Below are 18231 nucleotides of genomic sequence, written 5' to 3'. Positions count from 1 at the left end.
CAAAGAATTAAAAAAAATAAGAACAAAGGAAAAGAGGGAGAAGAAAAAGCCCCTAATATTTTTTGCAGTTTCACACACATATAGACACCCCCCCCCCGACCTCTGCAAAGTAGTGGGTGGGTAGATATTTTTATATATCTTTTAAAATCAAATTTGTTTTTCCACATCACTTCTATCATCTGATTTAGGTAGGAGACATTTGCTCTCATTTTAGGTTGATTCTCTGTATAATCAAGATTGCTATCAATAATGTGCTGAATTGAAATGACATTTGAGAAATATGGAAAGATGCCTTCTAGCTTTGATATCCTACACTCTAGGATCATAAACCAATAATCTGAATCATTCAGGCTGAAAAAAATGGTTTTTTCTAAATGTTAATGTTTTTATTTTTAGTTAGAAATAACCCAGAAAGTTCTATCAAGTCTCTTTCTAACTTTGCCTGAACTGACACCAAGTGCCTAGCTCTTTCTTCCATCCTAATGGAGGTTAAACACTTGACTTGAAGTAAGATAGGATTTAAATACACTAGTGCACAAAGGAATAGTTTCCTAATTGTGGGATAATAATTGAAATTATCTAACAGGGATCTGATTGCATATTTAAAGATAAATAAAGAAGGTCGCAATCTTCCTATGACCTTCAGGCAAACAGATGATGAGCAGTTTCTCCTGATTACATTAATTCATGTCTGTCAACAATGGCCTTATCCATGGACTTGTACCCAATTTGGAACATCTTATGTGAAATTAGTTTTATAGTCACACTGTTTGTTCCACAATTACCAATTACTGCCTGTTATGTATAAATGGCAGATGGATAGGGAAGCCAGAGACCTAACAAACTTTAAATGACAGCAGGATTTGACCTCTGAGAGGAGAAGAAGAATTAGGGAGGGAGAAATATTTATTTTGGGGCCATCTCCCCTTACTTTCTGTTCCAATTCTCTTCTCTTTTTTTAATAGTTTCCTGACATCCTTTCCTTTTCCTCCCCCTCCTCCAATGGATTCTTATATTTTGCTTCTTTAACTTTGACAGTTAAGTCTAACATTCTGGGTGATAGCAGTGTCAGGCATGATTTATGGAGGGTGTTCTCACATTTGAAACTATAGAAATAGCTCCTCCCTGAGCAATCTCCTACAAACCTCTGATACTTCAGCAGGTTTAAGACAAGTTTTATAAATGTCCAGGCTTTAACAGCTGGGACTAAACCCATAACTGAAGGAGATGGTGTGATGAAGAAGTTTTAGAGGTAACTTTGAAAAACAAAATAAACCAAATTTAGGGTTACTTTTAGTTCAGATTCTGAAATATAGCCATTGCTTGTTTTTTTTTTGGTGAGTAATCACCCAGTTTTTGGATTCTCCTAGTCTCTTCTCTATTGTGGTTTGCTGCTAATAAGACCGGGCAGAGGAAAAGGAAATAATTCTATTAGTACCAATAGTTCTAATACAGTCCACTTAAAGGGGTGAGATGTTGACTACAGTGGAATCATGCATAATCATTTAAAGATGGCATAGTTAATTCCTATTTTCAGAAGGAGCCTCCTTCCTTTATGTTGTACTATTTTCCTTCACACTCAGTTTTCTCATCTGCCCAAAAGGCATAGGGTCATTGAGAGGATCAATTGAAATAATATATGTAAAATACTCTATGCCTTGTAAGGTAAAATATAAATGCTAAATAATAATAATTAGCATTAAGTTGGGGATGCAAATAAAGGCAAAAATAAAAAGAAACCTTGTTCCTGCTCTTAGGGATCTCACAGTTGAATTGCTTAGTTATCATTGAGAAATTTAGTCAAAAAACATTTTTGTTAAAGCTAGTAGTAAGGGGGAAGGAGGCAAGAGGCAGACTAGAGTCAATGACCCAACTGAATTCTCCTAAATTTCCCCATCTAAAATCTATAAGAAGACACCTCAAATCAATGATAGAATCAAAAAAAAAAACCAAACCTCAGGATGAAACATTTTTCTGGCCTAAGAAAGCTTAGGTTTGAAGCTTATCCAGAAACTGTGACAGGAACTCTTAACTTAGTAAGGGGTTCAGTCAACTGGTTAGAAAGAAATCACAGGGAACTCTTTGCTGGCACTGATTATCAACTCTATTGCCCATATGCAGCTCTTGGTTGTAATTCCAGGATGAAGGATGAGTGCTGGTGGTTGATCACAATGAAACAGGAACAGCTAAAGGCCAGATCAGTGATACCATCTCTCTCTTGATCACCTCACTTTGGAAGCACCAAAAACTTGTGGATGTCCAGAACTATCCTTGGCATGATGATTCCACATTCACAGATGAGCAGAGTTCAATTTTTAAAATAAATAAAGTTCAAAATGAACAAAAAAAAGAATTTGGTCATAAAAAATACTATGGTGGCATGGAAGACCAAGACAGAAATGTAGAAAAAGACAATAACACAATATCATAATACCACCCAAGCCAGAAAGAAAAATTCTAATTGGACAAAAGCCTTACAAAAATTCCCAGAAGAGTTAAAGAGATAAGCATGGAAGAAGTAAAAATGGAAAAAGAAATGAGAGTACTGCAAGAAAATTATGAAAGCTAACAGTTTGCTAAAAGTGGACCAAAATGAAGAAAATGAGATCTTAAAAACATAATTGAACTTATGATAAAAGAAGCACTGAAGAAAAGAACTCCTTACAAAAGCAGAATAGGCAGATGGAAAAGGAGATACAAAAACTTATTGAAGACAATAATTCCTTAAAAATTAGAATTGAGCAACTGAAAGCTAATGAATCTATGAGACATTAAGAATAATAAAAGAAAAAGGAATAAAAAGAGAAGAAAATGTGAAATATTATATCAGAAAAACAACTGACTTGGAAAATAAATTCAGGAGTGATAATCGAAGAATCATTGGATTACCAAAATGCCACAATCAAAAATAAAAAAGAGCCATGGCATCATATTTCAAAAAATTATAAAGAAAAATTGCCCCCATATCTTAGATGCAGAAAGTAAAATAGAAATTGGAAGAATTCACTGATCACCTCCTGAAAGAGATTCCCTAAATGAAAACTCCTAGGAATATTATAATCAAATTCCAGAGTTCCTGGGTCAAAAAGAAAATACTTAAAGTGGCCAGCAAGAAATCTATTCAAATATTCTGGAGCCATATACAGTAACAGAAAGGAATTAGCAGGTTCTATGTGAATGGAGTAGAAGGCTTGGAATATGATATCCTGGAAGGTAAAGGAGTTAAGGTTACAATAAAGAACAACTTAATCAGCAAAACTGAAAAATACTCTAAATCGCTATTGATTAGAGAAATATAAATTTAAACAACTCTGAAGTACTACCTTACACCTATCTGAAATGCCAAATGTTGAAAGGGATGAAGGAGAATAAGTACATTAATGAATATTGGTGGAATAGTGAACTGTTCCAACTATCCTGGAAAACAATTTGAAACTATGCTCAAAAAGTTGTTTTTATCCATGCCTTTTGTCTCAGCATTACCATTACTGGGTCTGAATCCTAAAGAGATAAAAAAAGTAAAAGAACACATCTATCTATCTATCTATCTATCTAGATATATAGATATATATATGTACAAAAATATATCAGTTGTTTTGATGGTGGCAAACAGTTGGATATCAATAAGTTGCTAATCAGTTAGGGAAATGACTGTACACATTTGTGATATATGATTGTGATGGATTACCATTGTGCTATAAGAAATTAGAAGGGGAGTAGTTTCAGAAAAATATGGCAAGACATATGAATTCATGAAAAATGAAGAGAGAGTAACTGGGAGATTGCTGTGCACAGTAACAGCAATGTTGCAATGGTAATCAACTATGGAAGACTTGGCTAAGGTGATCAATACAATGATCCAAGATAATTTTAGAGGATTCAAGGTGAAAAAATAATTTCCACCTCCAGAGAGAGAAATGATGAATTTTGAGTGCAAATTTAAGAATACCTTTTCACTTTATTTCTGTTTTGCTTTTTTTTGGCAATATGGCTAATATGGAAATACATTTTGCATGATTTCACATGTATTGTTGATATATTGCTTGCCTTCTCATTGGATCGGGGGTGTGTGGGAGGGAGGCAGAGAATTTGGAACTCGAAATTTAAAAAGGAAAATATGTTAAAAATCAATAATAAATTTTTTTTTAAAGAGAAATGTTTATGAAGGGGAAATGTCTCTAAGTTTAGACTTGATTGCAATTGTATAATGAGCCAGCAGACAGCACTATGCCCACACACACCCAGGAAGGTGAGGCTGGAAGTTTTACAGGGTACAATCCACGTGCAAAGCACCAGATGGCGTTCTGAGCTAGTCTTCTTTGCAAAGAACTGAATGGCATTAAGACACAGTAGAATGGAATTATAGTCTCTTTTACTCTGTCTCTATTTGCCTATAGGGGATTTAGGCATCTCTGCTTTCAGTCCTTAAGCTTGGGTTTTCTGTATAGAGTATTATAATGGTGGAAAGATTCCCCAAATTAATTCATCAATTATTCAAATGGCTTTGTCGCCATCTCATTTGAGAATCTAATCTTATTGCCAACTTTAATGTCCACTCTAATCTCCTTTCCTCTTCCTGGTCTCCAGCAGGTCTCTCAGAGATTTTCTTCATTAGTTTTGTGTTGTTGCAGTATACTTGAAGTTACCTTCAACCACCTCCAGAGGCTGCCTGAAGGCTCATGGTGCTACATCTCCTACAAGTTCCCCAGATAAAACACATGATTTTCTATCTAATATTTCCTTCAAACAAAGATCAGTGACTCAGTAATCAGAGGATATGGATTCAAATTTCACTTGTGACACTAGCTGTGGAATTTCGGTCAAGTCACTTACTTAACCTTTTTTACCTCAGTTTCCTCATCTGTAAAATAAAAATATTGGACAACATTACTTTTAATGACCCTTTTAACTCTGAGTCTATGATATAGAACTCTTTTAGTCCTTTACATAAAAATATTCACTCTCCCTATTTTTTCTGTGGTGCCTAGAATAATAGGAAATGAAAGTGGAGGGGGTGGGGAAGAGAAGGAAAATCAGGCCAGATGGGGTTACCAAAAAGCCATAGCTCATATTCATATAAGGTTTATAGATTTAACTTGACTTGCCTCTAACAGGTACATCTATGCAATAAATAGTGCCTGAATTCAAATTGATTCTGCACTTTGAAGGCTAGTTATTAAATGCCATGTGCTTATATCTCCAGTTAGGCGACTGCAACTGGGGAAGGCTGTCAAAATCTAATCTCTGCTTTAGGAAAAACCCCATTCTTCTTTGTAGCTCCCTTTGCATCCTCATGTCACAAACAAAAGGATACTCAGCAACATAAGGTCAGGGTTGACTACAGATGTTTAAGAAAAACACTGACAGAAAGAAGGCTGGGACAGGGTAGGACTTGACTGTAGTCTCTTCAGGCTTTCTTGTTTCCTTCTACGTTCAAGCTACTGGGGTGAACTTCTGCTTGATTAAAACACACACACATAGTCACATTTTCCTCCTAGCTTTTCCAAGGTCATCTCTCATGGTCATTCAAAGGAGAGCTGTAGATATGGCTAGCCCTAGCTGCAAGCTGCATCGGATGATACCTTCTTTTCCCCCTCTTCCCTCCTCTTTCTGAAGAGTATCCCCTACCCCAAACGCCCACCATATCTACCTGTGAAAATTTCCAACAATACCCTTCCCTCTGAAGGCTGATCTTGAGTTACTTTCCTCTCTTCCTAAACTGGGAAGAACTATTAACTGCCAGAGGGTTTTGACACCATCCCATTCCTGGCAACTTGACATAAAATGCTTTTATATACTTTTGAAAACACAAGAACCCTGTAATTCACATTTATGCAACATTTTTAAATTTTGCTAAGTACTTCCTTCCCTCATAACAGCACTATCAGGTGGGTAGTGTGAGCATCAATTCTATTTTATAAATGATGAAACTTAATTCATAGTATTCAATCATGAGGAAGTCATAGAACCTAGGTCTTCAGAATGACTTTGAAAGGTCAGTTTTATTTTGCTTTGAGAAACCAAACTTTTGCATTCTGCACATGCCAAGAGAGATTCTTAGTTTTTAATAAAAAAGAATGGCACAAAGCTCAGTAGAAGTAGAATCTCTTTTCCTATGTTACACATTGTTTTGTTGTTGTTAAGTTTATTTTCCTATCATATTCAACTCTACATTATGCCATTTGGGATTTTCTTGGGAAAGATACTTTATGATTTACCATTTCCTTCTCTGGTTCATTTTATAAATGAGGAATTGAGACAAAAATAGTTTCATGACTTGTCCAGAGTCATGCAACTGGCTGAGGTCAGATTTGAACTGAGGTCTTCTAGACTCTAGACCCTTCATTCTATCTATTGTGCCACATCCCCTCCTGACTTTTGCCATCTTTGCCAATTTATAGAGTATGAGATAAAATCTCAAGGTTGTTTTGACTGGCATTTTTCTTATTATTAGTATTTTGGAACATTTTCATAAGCTTATTAATACTTTATATTTCTTTTGAGAACTGTTTGTTCATATCTTAATTGGAATATGATTTTTGGCTTTAGATATAATACATGACATATGTGATACATGTAAGTATATGTACATATCATATGTATGTTTATTGCTTTTATTTCTAGTGTAACAAACTCTTATCAAAGAAATGATACAAATATTTTTTCCCACTTGACTATTTCCCTTCTTATCGTAGGTATGTCAATTTTATTTGTGTGGATGTTTTTCAGTTTCATGTAATTCAAGTCTATTTTATCTTTTGCTATTTCATCACCTGTCTATCCCTATATAAATGAAATATAATCTGCTCCTTTACTAATTTTTTGAGGTGATCTTTAATATTAAGATCACATATCCATTTATAATATATCATGGAATATGGCATTTGATTTTGGTCTAAGTCTAATTCCTACCAGACTGCTTTACAGTTTTCCTAGCAATTTTTTAATCAAGTAAGGAGTTCTTTCCTAAATGATTTATATCTTCTGGATTATTAAACACCGGGTTATTAAGTTCCATTATTTCTTATTCTCCTCTATCTAGTGTGTTTCACTGATCTGTCTATTTTTTAAAGTACTGCTTTATAATATAGTTTAATATAATTTTATATTCATAATATAGTTTAAATTTTATATTTATAATATAGTTAAATTCTGTAAATGCTATTTCACCTTTCTTCTTTACCTCTTATTGTTTTATTTGATATTTTAGACCTTCCTTTTTGTTTTTCAAAACACTTTATTTTTAAATTGATCAATTCTAAAATAATGTGATTGATACAATAACAACCACTGGAATGATCACCTAGTTTCCCATCTTTATAAAATTTTATAAGAATAATCTATACATGCATGGAAGGAGTCCTCAATAGTGTAGAATGAGCTGACTTTCATGGGCTTATCATCCCATAATTAACTTAATGATGCAGAGACTACAAGATCCCACCGACCTTATTGTTTGTTGATTAAAAAACATCATTACAGTAGAGGAAATTGCTGGCATGGATTCTCCTTCAATGAAGTACATACATCCAAAATTATTATATGAAAATTGTTCAAGATTCCTTGAAAGATATAGAAGCAGAAGTAACCTAATTGGACTCTGGGCATTAGTATCAAATGAAGAATAAAACAGAGAGATATGTACTTGCCAAACTTGTTCACTATTATTGTAAAAGAAATCAAATATCTAGTTCAAGTTGATAGGGATGGTGAGGTACACACATGTTTTTGCTTACAGTCAACCTTGTGTTGATTGTATCAACCCTTAGGACATTGTAGAACTCCCTGGGAAAGGATCATAATCACTCAAAGAGTTCAGCTTAACCATTTGTTTAGTTGTTTCAGTCATGTCTGATTCCCTGTGACCCCATTTGGGGTTTTCTTGGTAGAAATACTAGAATGGTTTGTCATTTCCTTCTCCAGATGAGGAAAATGAAGCACACAGGGCTAAGTGACTAGTCACACAGCTATTAAGTGTCTGAGACTGGATTTGAACTCAGGTCTTCCTGATTCCAAGTCAGGGTGCTATCCACTGTGCTGTGTAGCTGACATAGCTGTGATTGAAGAACACTTGTTATCCATATTATGATATACAGTTAAATGGGCTATCTATAAAACTGGTTCATCAATACATATACCTTAGACAGGTAGATTGACAATTGGGTCTAAAATTAAATAGCAGCAATACAAAATGGAATATAATTTCTTAAGAGTGATCCCAACATACAATTATGAATGATGACGTGATTGCCACCAACTGGAGGAAGCAGGAAAGGCTTCATGGAAAACAAACCCTAGAGGCACCCAAATGAAATGATATTTGGGAAAATGACAAAAAAGAAAGGTACAGAAAAGGCTAATAAGAATAGTGAGGGAAAAGAAAACCCCTAACCTGACTAAAAAGTCAGATGCCAGAGATCTAGATCTCTGGATCTAGAAAAATGGACAGGGTCAAATGAGATGAGTGAAGTGAGAGGTGGAAAGGCATTCCAGACGTAGACTCAGGTGAAAAGGGCATGCTGAAGGAAGGGGGAGAACTACGATGGGCTAGAATTTCTGAAGGGGAGTGGGGTGGGAAAAGGATTTCATTATTCTTCCCACTTCAATTTACAATGACTCACTTTTTTATAGAGCTCTTAGGATGATGGCAAAAGAGGCTAATATTTCAAGCTGCTTCAAAGGCAAAAAAAAAAATGCACTAACATTTATCTTTTATCAATGACCACCCGACTACCAAGGAACAAATGAGCTTTTAGAATAACATGATCATGGCACATCTTCTTGAGAGCATTTAAAGCTGAGGAATGTTTTCAGTTCAATTTAGTAAATACTTATTAAACCCCCATTATGTAATGCAGAGCACTAGGTCCCTGGGAGATTCAACATTTAAATAAAGCAGAGTTCCTGCCCTTGTGGAGTCTGGGGAATTAACAGAGCGTTATAAAATATGATAATGAATGGATGCATTAAAGAGTGTAAAGCATAGGGTTATCCTCAAAAGGATTTAAAGTGTCCAGAGTTTGCCAAGAGGATAGTTCTTAAAAGTATTAGCATTTTACAGTCTTGGAACACAATTACTAAGTACTAGTAGGGGAAGAAGTTTGCAATTTTATTTGCAAGTCATTTAGAAGTAAAACATAAAGTCAGTTTGCATGGCCTCCTAAGCACACCCTCTATTAGGCACCAGAAGTAAGATAACACTAATCTTCCAATTTCTACTTAAGGATAGGAAGAAAAAAGTTAAATTTAAATTTTGGAGGAAACAATATTTAAAGTCTCTGTTATATGTTTACCAGATACCCTGGCAACCTCAAATGTTTGGAATCACTTACCTATCAAGAAGTAGAAATAGCTGGGAAATGAAGAAATGATAAATACCAATAAGTTTGATATTTGCCAGTGCCAAACAGAAGGTTAAAATGCATTCTTATTGGTTAGTGAAGTCAAACCCTAGAGGCACTCAAATGAGATGATATATGGGGAAAATGGCAAAAACAAAGGTACAGAAAAGGCTAAGAATAATGAGGGGAAAAGAAAACCCCCAACTTGACCAGAAAGTCAGAGATGATAAGCTACCTAGGCATGAAGTGATAATTGGAGCTCCCAGAAGCTCTCTGACCTCAGGGAGACTGACAGAGAAGTATGGAGACTGACAAGATGGAAGAGAGGGAAAAAAATACCAAATACAAATTAGACTGAGGAGTCATTTAGTATAAAAGTACTCCACCCTTTAGTAGGTCTTGAAGGACATAGCCATATTATATTGAGCAATAGTTGATATTTGGAATAATGACTTACAATCAACCAAGAAAAAGGTTAACTTAACCTTCGAAGCCTATGTCTACTGAGATGAGAAATATGTGATAATACACTCTGGAAAGATTTCCATCAAAATTTCTTTCATGGGAAATTGTTAAGTGATTTCAATGATCTCAAGTGATTTGTTGCTACAAATTTTTTTTTTTAAAAAAGCAATGTTCTTTCTTTGATGCAGTTGTGACTGTATTAAACTATACTGTGGTGGGAACAATCTTAAAAGGCTCTATCCCATGCAGGTTTCTTTACAAAGTATTGAAACTATCCTTAAGATTCAGTTGACTCTGAGGATGAAGGCTCAGACTGTTGCCATGGCTTCCTGGTTGCCTGAGTATTAGAAGTAATAAGGAGCTCCTGATGCTTGATCCCCACACCCTGATGGGCAACACAGAGGTAGGAAGGTAGGAAAGCTGAGCTCAATTGGATCAATATGGTATCCTGGTTGGATGATCTCCTCTTATCTTTTGGCTAAGTAAATCTCCTTTTATTTTTTTTGAATGTTTCTTTTTTTTTTAGATTTTTATTTATTTTGAGTTTTACAATTTCCCCCCATTCTTGCTTCCCTCCCCCCACCCCCCACAGAAGGCATTCTGTTAGTCTTTACATTGATTCCATGGTATACATTGATCTCAGTTGAATGTGATGACAGAGAAATCATATCCTTAAGGAAGAAAAATAAAGTATAAGAGATAGCAAAATTACATAATAAGATAATTTTTTTTCTAAATTGAAGGTAATAGTCTTTGGTCTTTGTTCAAAGTCCATGATTCTTTTTTTTTTTTTTTTTTTTTTTAGGTTTTTGCAAGGCAAACGGGGTTAAGCAGCTTGCCCAAGGCCACACAGCTAGGTAATTATTAAGTGTCTGAGACTGGATTTGAACCCAGGTGCTCCTGACTCCAGGGCCAGTGCTTTATCCACTGCGCCACCTAGACACCCCAAAGTCCATAATTCTTTCTCTGGATACAGATGGTATTCTCCATTGCAGACAGACCCAAATTGTCCCTGGTTGTTGCACTGATGGAATGAGCAAGTCCATCAAGGTTGATCATCACCCATGTTGCTGTTAGGGTGTACAAAGTTTTTCTGGTTCTGCTCATCTCACTCAGCATCTGTTCATGCAAATCCTTCCAGACTTCCCTGATAAATCTCCTTTTCTTAATTGCTATTTGCTCCATGAGTGGTTCATTTCGTTCCATCCTGAATCTAAACTACCAAGGGAACAATTTGTATAAGACTGAATATATAATAATATTAGCTTTTATATAGCACTATGTAATTGAGAAAGTGGTTATGACTGACTGACTATTATTGACTGCTAAGTGCTTTACAAATATTTTGTTTTATCCTCATAATAACTCTGAGAGGTTGGTAGTATTATTATTATCCCCATTTTAGTTTCCCTAACTAGTTAGTATCTGAGGTTGGGAATTGAACTCAGGTCTTTCTGACTCTAGGATCAGCACTCTATCCATGGACTACCTAATTGCCTTACCTATTTATAACAGCTGGAAATCATATATTGATAATATGTCAGGAGAAGGAGACCCACAGGGTTATGAAAAGAGGGATACAGCAGTTGGTGATAGACTTATAAGCAGTGACTTAAAGGTAAAGTGTTATAAAAGATACCAGAAACTTGTAAGACTAACTAAAAAAGAAGGTGGGCTGGTCCTGGATCAAAGTAATTGATAACAATAACTGATAAGAGTACAAAATAATTACTAACAGAACAAAAAAATTGATAGCAAAATACAAAATAATTGATAACAGTGACTGATAAAAGTACTGAGTAATAGATAACAGTAACTAATAACAGTACAAAATAATTACCAACAGAACAAAGTAATTGAAAACCTTGACTAATAATGATTCAAAATAATTAATAACAGCAACTGACAAAATACTAAGTAATTGATAAGATAATAATAAAACACTAAGTAATTGATTTTATTTTTTAGCTTTTTTGCAAGACAAATGGAGTTAGTGGCTTGCCCAAGGCCACACAGCTAGGTAATTATTAAGTGTCTGAGCTTGGATTTGAACCCAGGTACTCCTGACTCCAGGGCCAGCGCTCTATCCACTGCACCACCTAGCTGCCCTGTAAGTAGGAGGAATTAAGTAATTGATAACAATAGCCTTGAGGGCTTCTTTCCTAAACTATTGCTATAACCTCTTCCCTGGCAACACTATCTCCTCTACCATACAATTACCCAAATACTAAATTATTAAATTACTCCCAAATTATTAAAACACAGGTCTCACCATATCATTCCCCTTTCAAAATCTTCAGTGACTCCCTATCTCCTCAATGATAGAATATATTAGTCTTAGTCTAGTTTTTAAACTCTGGCTCTCATTTACATATTCAGTCACTCTCTAAAGTTATGTATTTCTGGTTCAGAGAGAGAAATGAACAAAATGACATAATACCCCTATGCCCTTGAATATCTTTCTTCTCCAAGACAATCTGAAGTAACATTTATGAAAACTCTGAACAAAGAATGTTAGAATGCAATTTTGGCTTCACACTTCAGAACAAGTCACTAGCAACCATTCACTTAATCTTTAGCTAGTACTAATCAACTCCTCTGATCATGCATTTAAGGATTGAAGAGTTCTCTTCCCAGCAATCAAAATCTTAACCTTTTCTGAATAAGAAGGCTACTTCTTTCAGCAATCACAGACCAATTACTTCATGGGATGAGGAAGGTAATGTCATAATCTGAGAGAAAGCTTTGATTCAAAGTTTGCTTTTTTTGCCCTTAATCCATTTTTAAGCATTTTAACCTTTCTTCTAGGATTTTTTAGATGAAAGAAAAATAGTTTCTCATTATTTTCAGTTAAACTAAAAAGTGTTTCTTTTTTTAAAAAAAAAACAAACCATGTTTCTGCATCCATGTTGTCTGTATATTCTGTCTCCTGCTTCCATGTCTTTGCCATTTAAAATCCCTAATTGCCTTCAGAGATTAGATCAAGCACCACCTCCTGTACAAGGCCTTTCTTCATCTCCCAGGTTATTAGAACTCTTTTCCTTTTGAAATCATGTAAATATTTCTCTTTGTTTTTTTCTATGTACATGTTGTATTATCCAGAATAATGTAAATTTTTCTGAGCCAAATATATTTTTCTTTGATTTGTTGATCCTTGTTACTTAGTTGTTATTTAATATATGGAGGTTGCTTGAATATTAAACAGACTTTAGAAAAATCTCTAGCAAGGTGAGTTTCTCCTCTTTGGAAAATTTATAGAAAGACATGAATAAGAATTATCCAGGAAGGGATGGCACAAATGGGTGGTAACTTAATCTGTTTGAGGGAGTGTACATACTGCTTGAGAACCCCCCAAAACAATTAAATTTTGGATTAGCTTTCTATCCTTCATTCATCCAGATGATTAAGTTGCTGCTGATAGCACCACCTTGCCTGTGATGTCTGAATTGTGTTTGTCACATAGCTATTTCATGGAAACTATCTCAATATTTTTCTTCTCAAAAGGCTTATAGCATATGCTCAGGCCAGTCTCCTGTTGGTTCAGGGTAAGTGTTGGAATGAAATTAAAGACTGTTAGATCCTTCAGCCATTAATTAAAGGTTTACTTAGCCACCCTATAGAGGATAATCAACAAAGACACTGCCATTTAGCTTTTGTCTAAACAGGTCTGATCAGGAGGCAGGGTGTAGTAACTCTCTTGATCTATTAGTCTTGATCCATTACTTAACTCCTATACAATAATGCAATTTAAATGTGAAGTAATTTGAAGAAAAGAAAAAATGTACATTCTCATTTTTTATGATCACATTTATTGAATAAAATGATAATTTTGAGTATATCACTTTTTTCTTCCCCCAACCCTGAATCTTTTAAATCCTCCCTATTTCTACAGTCCCAGTTTCAGTGCCACCTCTTTCCCAAAGCTTTCCCTGATTATTATTATTTTATTTTAGTTTTTTACAAGGCAATGGGGTTAAGTGGCTTGCCCAAGGCCACACAGCTAGGTAATTATTAAGTGTCTGAGGCTGGAATTGAACTCAGGTACTCCTGACTCCAGGGCTGGTGCTCTATCCACTGTGCCACCTAGCCACCCCTTGCCCTGATTATTTTAATCCCTATTGATCGCTCCCTTTTCTGAACTGCTATTCTATTTACCTGATATCATGCCACTTGATACCTAGAATCTTAAAATTGAATAGGACTTTAAAAGTCATTTGGTGCGATCTCATTTCCAGGCAAGCATTTCCTTAGTAACATAGCTGACAATTGCTAATGAAATCTCTGCTTGACTGATTCTAGTGATGAGAAGCTCACTACTTTTCCATGATAGTTCATTACCATTCTGTATTGTTAACTAATTTTGAGTTTTTTTATTTTTTTAAATTTTTAAAAAAAATTTTTTTAATTTTGAGTTTTAATCTCATCTTCCCAGTATGTGATGTGTGATTATAAAAAAGTTATATAGCTGCCTTTTAAATATAGATCATGAAATGTTAAGAGCTGGAAAGGACGTTAGAGACAATTTCATCCAACCCTCTTGTTTTACAGGAGAGAATTGAGTCTCAGAAAGGTGAAGAGAGCTGTTTAGTGACACCCATCTATTTAGCAGCAAAGATGAATCCACATATTCTCATGACTAAATGTCCAAATACTCAAGATGGGATCTGACTAGAGTACAGTAGAGAGAGATTACTTACTATTACCTCCTTATTCTTGAAAGCTATTCTTCCCAGTTCAGTCCAGGTCATTTTAGGGCATTTTGATTATTGTAGACATTATTGCCTTATATTGAGCATACTGCAGATTTTCTTTCTTTCTTTTTTTTTTTCCACAGTGACAATACATCTTTATAGAGCCTATGCTGATTTCATGGGGTATAAAATACAGTGTATTTTAAGTATATGAGAAGCATAAAAACATTGGGCAACATTAAAATTACAATAGTCAGCCATGTAGAATATAATTTAGGTATTAACAAACTAACAGGCATAAAGTAGTACTGAAGTACTGATTTCAGTCAAGCAATACTGACTGATCAGTTCCTTTTTTGAACTTATATTAATGATACCATTGCTAAGTCTCTTTGGCTCCTAAGCTACAAAACAGAATCCTTGAGGGACAAAAAAGGGTTCACACACCAGACAGCATCAAGCAAACTATGTCACTGGAGAACACCAGACAAACAGACCATTGTGATGCTTTTATTGTCAAAAAAAAAAAATAAAACAGCAACGACATTCACAGATGGCGACCTCGGCAACCACCCTTTCTGCGAGTGCTATCAGAAGGAATTGGAGTGACATCCTCAATCCACCCAATTTCATCCCAGAACGTGCCAGAGCTCTCAGGGCTGACTGTGCACCAGGGCCAGGTGTCTTAGTCCTGTTTCCCCCGTTGCCTGAAGTTTGATGTGAAGGGCAGTGATACCTAATTCTTTACATCTCTGGGCAACATCTTGAGCAGCCAACATAGCAGCATAGGGAGAAGATTCATCTCTGTCAGCCTTGACCTTCATTCCACCAGTTACTCTGCAGATGGTTTCTTTGCCAGAGAGATCAGTCACATGAACAAAGGTGTCATTGAAGGAAGCAAAGATATGGCAGACACCAAACACATTTACTCCCTCTGCAACCTTGAGGTCCAAGGCTGATGACCTGCTCTTCCTTCTTTTCCTTCCCCTTGCGAGGTGCCATTTCTGCTCCTCCGCTTGGGCCGCCAACACCGGAAAGGATACTGCAGATTTTCAATTGGGTTTTTTGACAAGGCAATATGTTAAGTGACTTACCCAAATGTTGTGTCCCACTCTAGGCAGCTGGGCCTCAGCCTGAATTTCCACAGCTCTTCGGGGAGCTGCTGGACATGACCTGCACATTCAATAATGAAACTCGGCCAGTGAGAGATAAGCAAGGAGTTTATTGCAGGTAAATGCTACATCTCTGACTCACATAGTTGAGTAAGGATATATATAATATATATATATATATATATATATATATATTATATATATAAGCCTAGTCCCCCTGTATCAGCACTGTGAAAGTGTAACAGGGCATGCCACAAAAGGTGTGTATCCTGGAATATGTGGAATCTTTAACAACATGAAAGGCAGAGAGATAAGGACAAAAGCTCCTTCCTGAGAATATTCAACAAGATAAGGATGAAAGGCAGAACAAAGGGCCAGAGCTCCTTCCTGAGTTCAGAGAACTCTGGTGTGGACATTCCAGTTGTCCCTGGTCTCAATGACTCTCAGGATGAACTCCTCATGGCCAGATACTCTGTCTATTAACCCCTTACACCCAAGGTCTCACAGCTAGTAAGTATAAAGTGAACAAGACTGGATTTGAACTCAGGTCCTCCTGACTCCAAGGCTGCACTACTTAGCTACCCCATTTCCAGATCTTTGTCAAGGAAAATATAGTTGCTTTCACTAAATCTTATACTTGTAATGTTAATTATTTGAATCCAAATGTATTTTCCTTTATCCCTATTAACTTTCATTTTGCTAAATTACATCTAGTATTATAGTCTGTTGGAATCTTTTTAGATCCTTCCCAGATCTATGTCAGTAGTAAATCTGAAAAGCAGAGAATTTATGTTTTTATCCAGGGCATTGCTAAAACTTTAGCACAGGAACAAACCCAGATCCCTGGAACATTTCATTGGAGGCCTCCTCTTCAAATAAACATCAAATCATTAATGGCCACTTTTCAAGTCTGGTCACTTAATATGTTCCAAAGCTATCTAATTGTACTGCCGCCTAACCTATAACATTGTCTTTTTCAAAAGAATAGTATAAAATGCTTAGCTAAAATCTAAGGTAAAAATAGTATCTACATTTCTCTGATCTGTTAGTTTAATAATCTTGTCTACAAAGGAAATAATGTGAGCCTGGAATGAGTTATTCTGGATAAAGCTAAGCTTGCACTTTGTGATCACTATTTTTGTAGATGTTGAGTGAATTAATAAAGCACTTATTAAGCAAGCACTTACTAGGTATGTGTTGATTGTTCAGTTGTGCCCAACTTTTCATGACCCCATGGACCAATTATCAATAAGGTTTTCCTGGCAAAGATATTGGAGTGTTTGCCATTTCTTTTTCCAGTTTTATGCAGGCAGATTAAGTGACTTGTCCAGGGTCACACAGCTAGCAAATATCTGAGGTCAAATTTTACTTCTAAGTTTTCTGATTCCCAGACTAGAGTTCTATCTATTGTGCTACCTACTGTGCTGCCCCTACTATGTACATCATACTGTGTTAATTCTGGGAGATACAAATAGAAAAGTAAGACAGACTCTATTCTCAGGGAACTCTTCATTCTAATTAAAGGAGTCAACACATATGGATGATTTTAGGTGTAAGTCAGATGGAAAAGTTCTGTGGTCCTTAGGGTACAACAACAAAGCAGATGGTATTAATGACTTTTTTTCAAGGCATTCCTACTAAAAAATGCTTGCTAACCATTGTTAACCATAATTTTCCTTAAGCTAAAATGAAAAACAATTTTTTATTATAAATGAAGTTGATTCTCTATGATCTTACCAAAATACATAGATGGATGGCATTCTAGGGAACACCAACACTGACACAACAATTTGGATTCATTTTACTCAAATTGATCAATAGAATTATAAAACTTTTGGTGGCCAATCAATGAGATTTCACATAGATGACATGGTTTTATAATATAATTCTCTTAAATCTTATAATATTTGCTTAAAATTCATATGGACAAGAATTCCACTTATGCTGAGGGATAAATGTTTATAAGTAAACAATGGAATTTTCTTTCTGCTTATCCAGAATGTCTCTTATCTTAAAGTTTGTTGATCAGGTACTAACACTGAGATAACCAGATAGTATTGACACAGGTGATTGTAGGAGACAGGCCTTACATAGCAGACTGAGATTTTATAACCCTTAGTTAAGGTTAAGAGATTAACTTCTGATCAGTAATATATAGATCAGGAAATATTAATTCCATCTTAAAAATATCATATTAGACACCATTTGAAAAATAATCTTTTCTAGGACTTTGCTTGGAATTAAAGTCAGACTCACTAGTCTATAAAATCCATGCTATATTTCTACTGGAAGGGTGAGACAATTTACTGTCCCATGGCTCCAATTCATGATTTGAACTGATGTCCATGCCAAAGAATCCCTCTTTGGCCATTCCCTTTCTCCTCCCTCTCTCCTCAACCCACCCTCTACCAAGATATTCTGTGTCTTCTTAGTAGAATGTAGGCTTCTTAAAAGCATTGCATTTTTGTAAGTGTAATAGTCATACTGGTCAATGAGGTCTGTCTTTAGAGCATTTCCAATAAGTTCTGTCTGGTACAAACTCATGTGGAGACTTGGTGAATCTCTTGTAAATGCCTGATGGAGGGTCTCATTTCCTTTCCTCTTCAGAGTATGTACAACTGA

General features: G+C 35.5%; 1 pseudogene; it reads right to left on the bottom strand.

Annotated features, from left to right (window-relative positions):
- Positions 1–15024: 15024 nt before the first annotated feature.
- Positions 15025–15529, bottom strand: LOC141519935 (small ribosomal subunit protein uS11-like; annotated as a pseudogene).
- Between the last annotated feature and the right edge of the window lie 2702 nt (positions 15530–18231).

Source organism: Macrotis lagotis, chromosome 4 (assembly GCF_037893015.1).
Source record: "Macrotis lagotis isolate mMagLag1 chromosome 4, bilby.v1.9.chrom.fasta, whole genome shotgun sequence".
Taxonomy (NCBI): Eukaryota; Metazoa; Chordata; class Mammalia; order Peramelemorphia; family Peramelidae; genus Macrotis; species Macrotis lagotis.
Note: the sequence above shows the minus strand (reverse complement) of the source record. Positions and strands in the feature narration are given on the sequence as shown.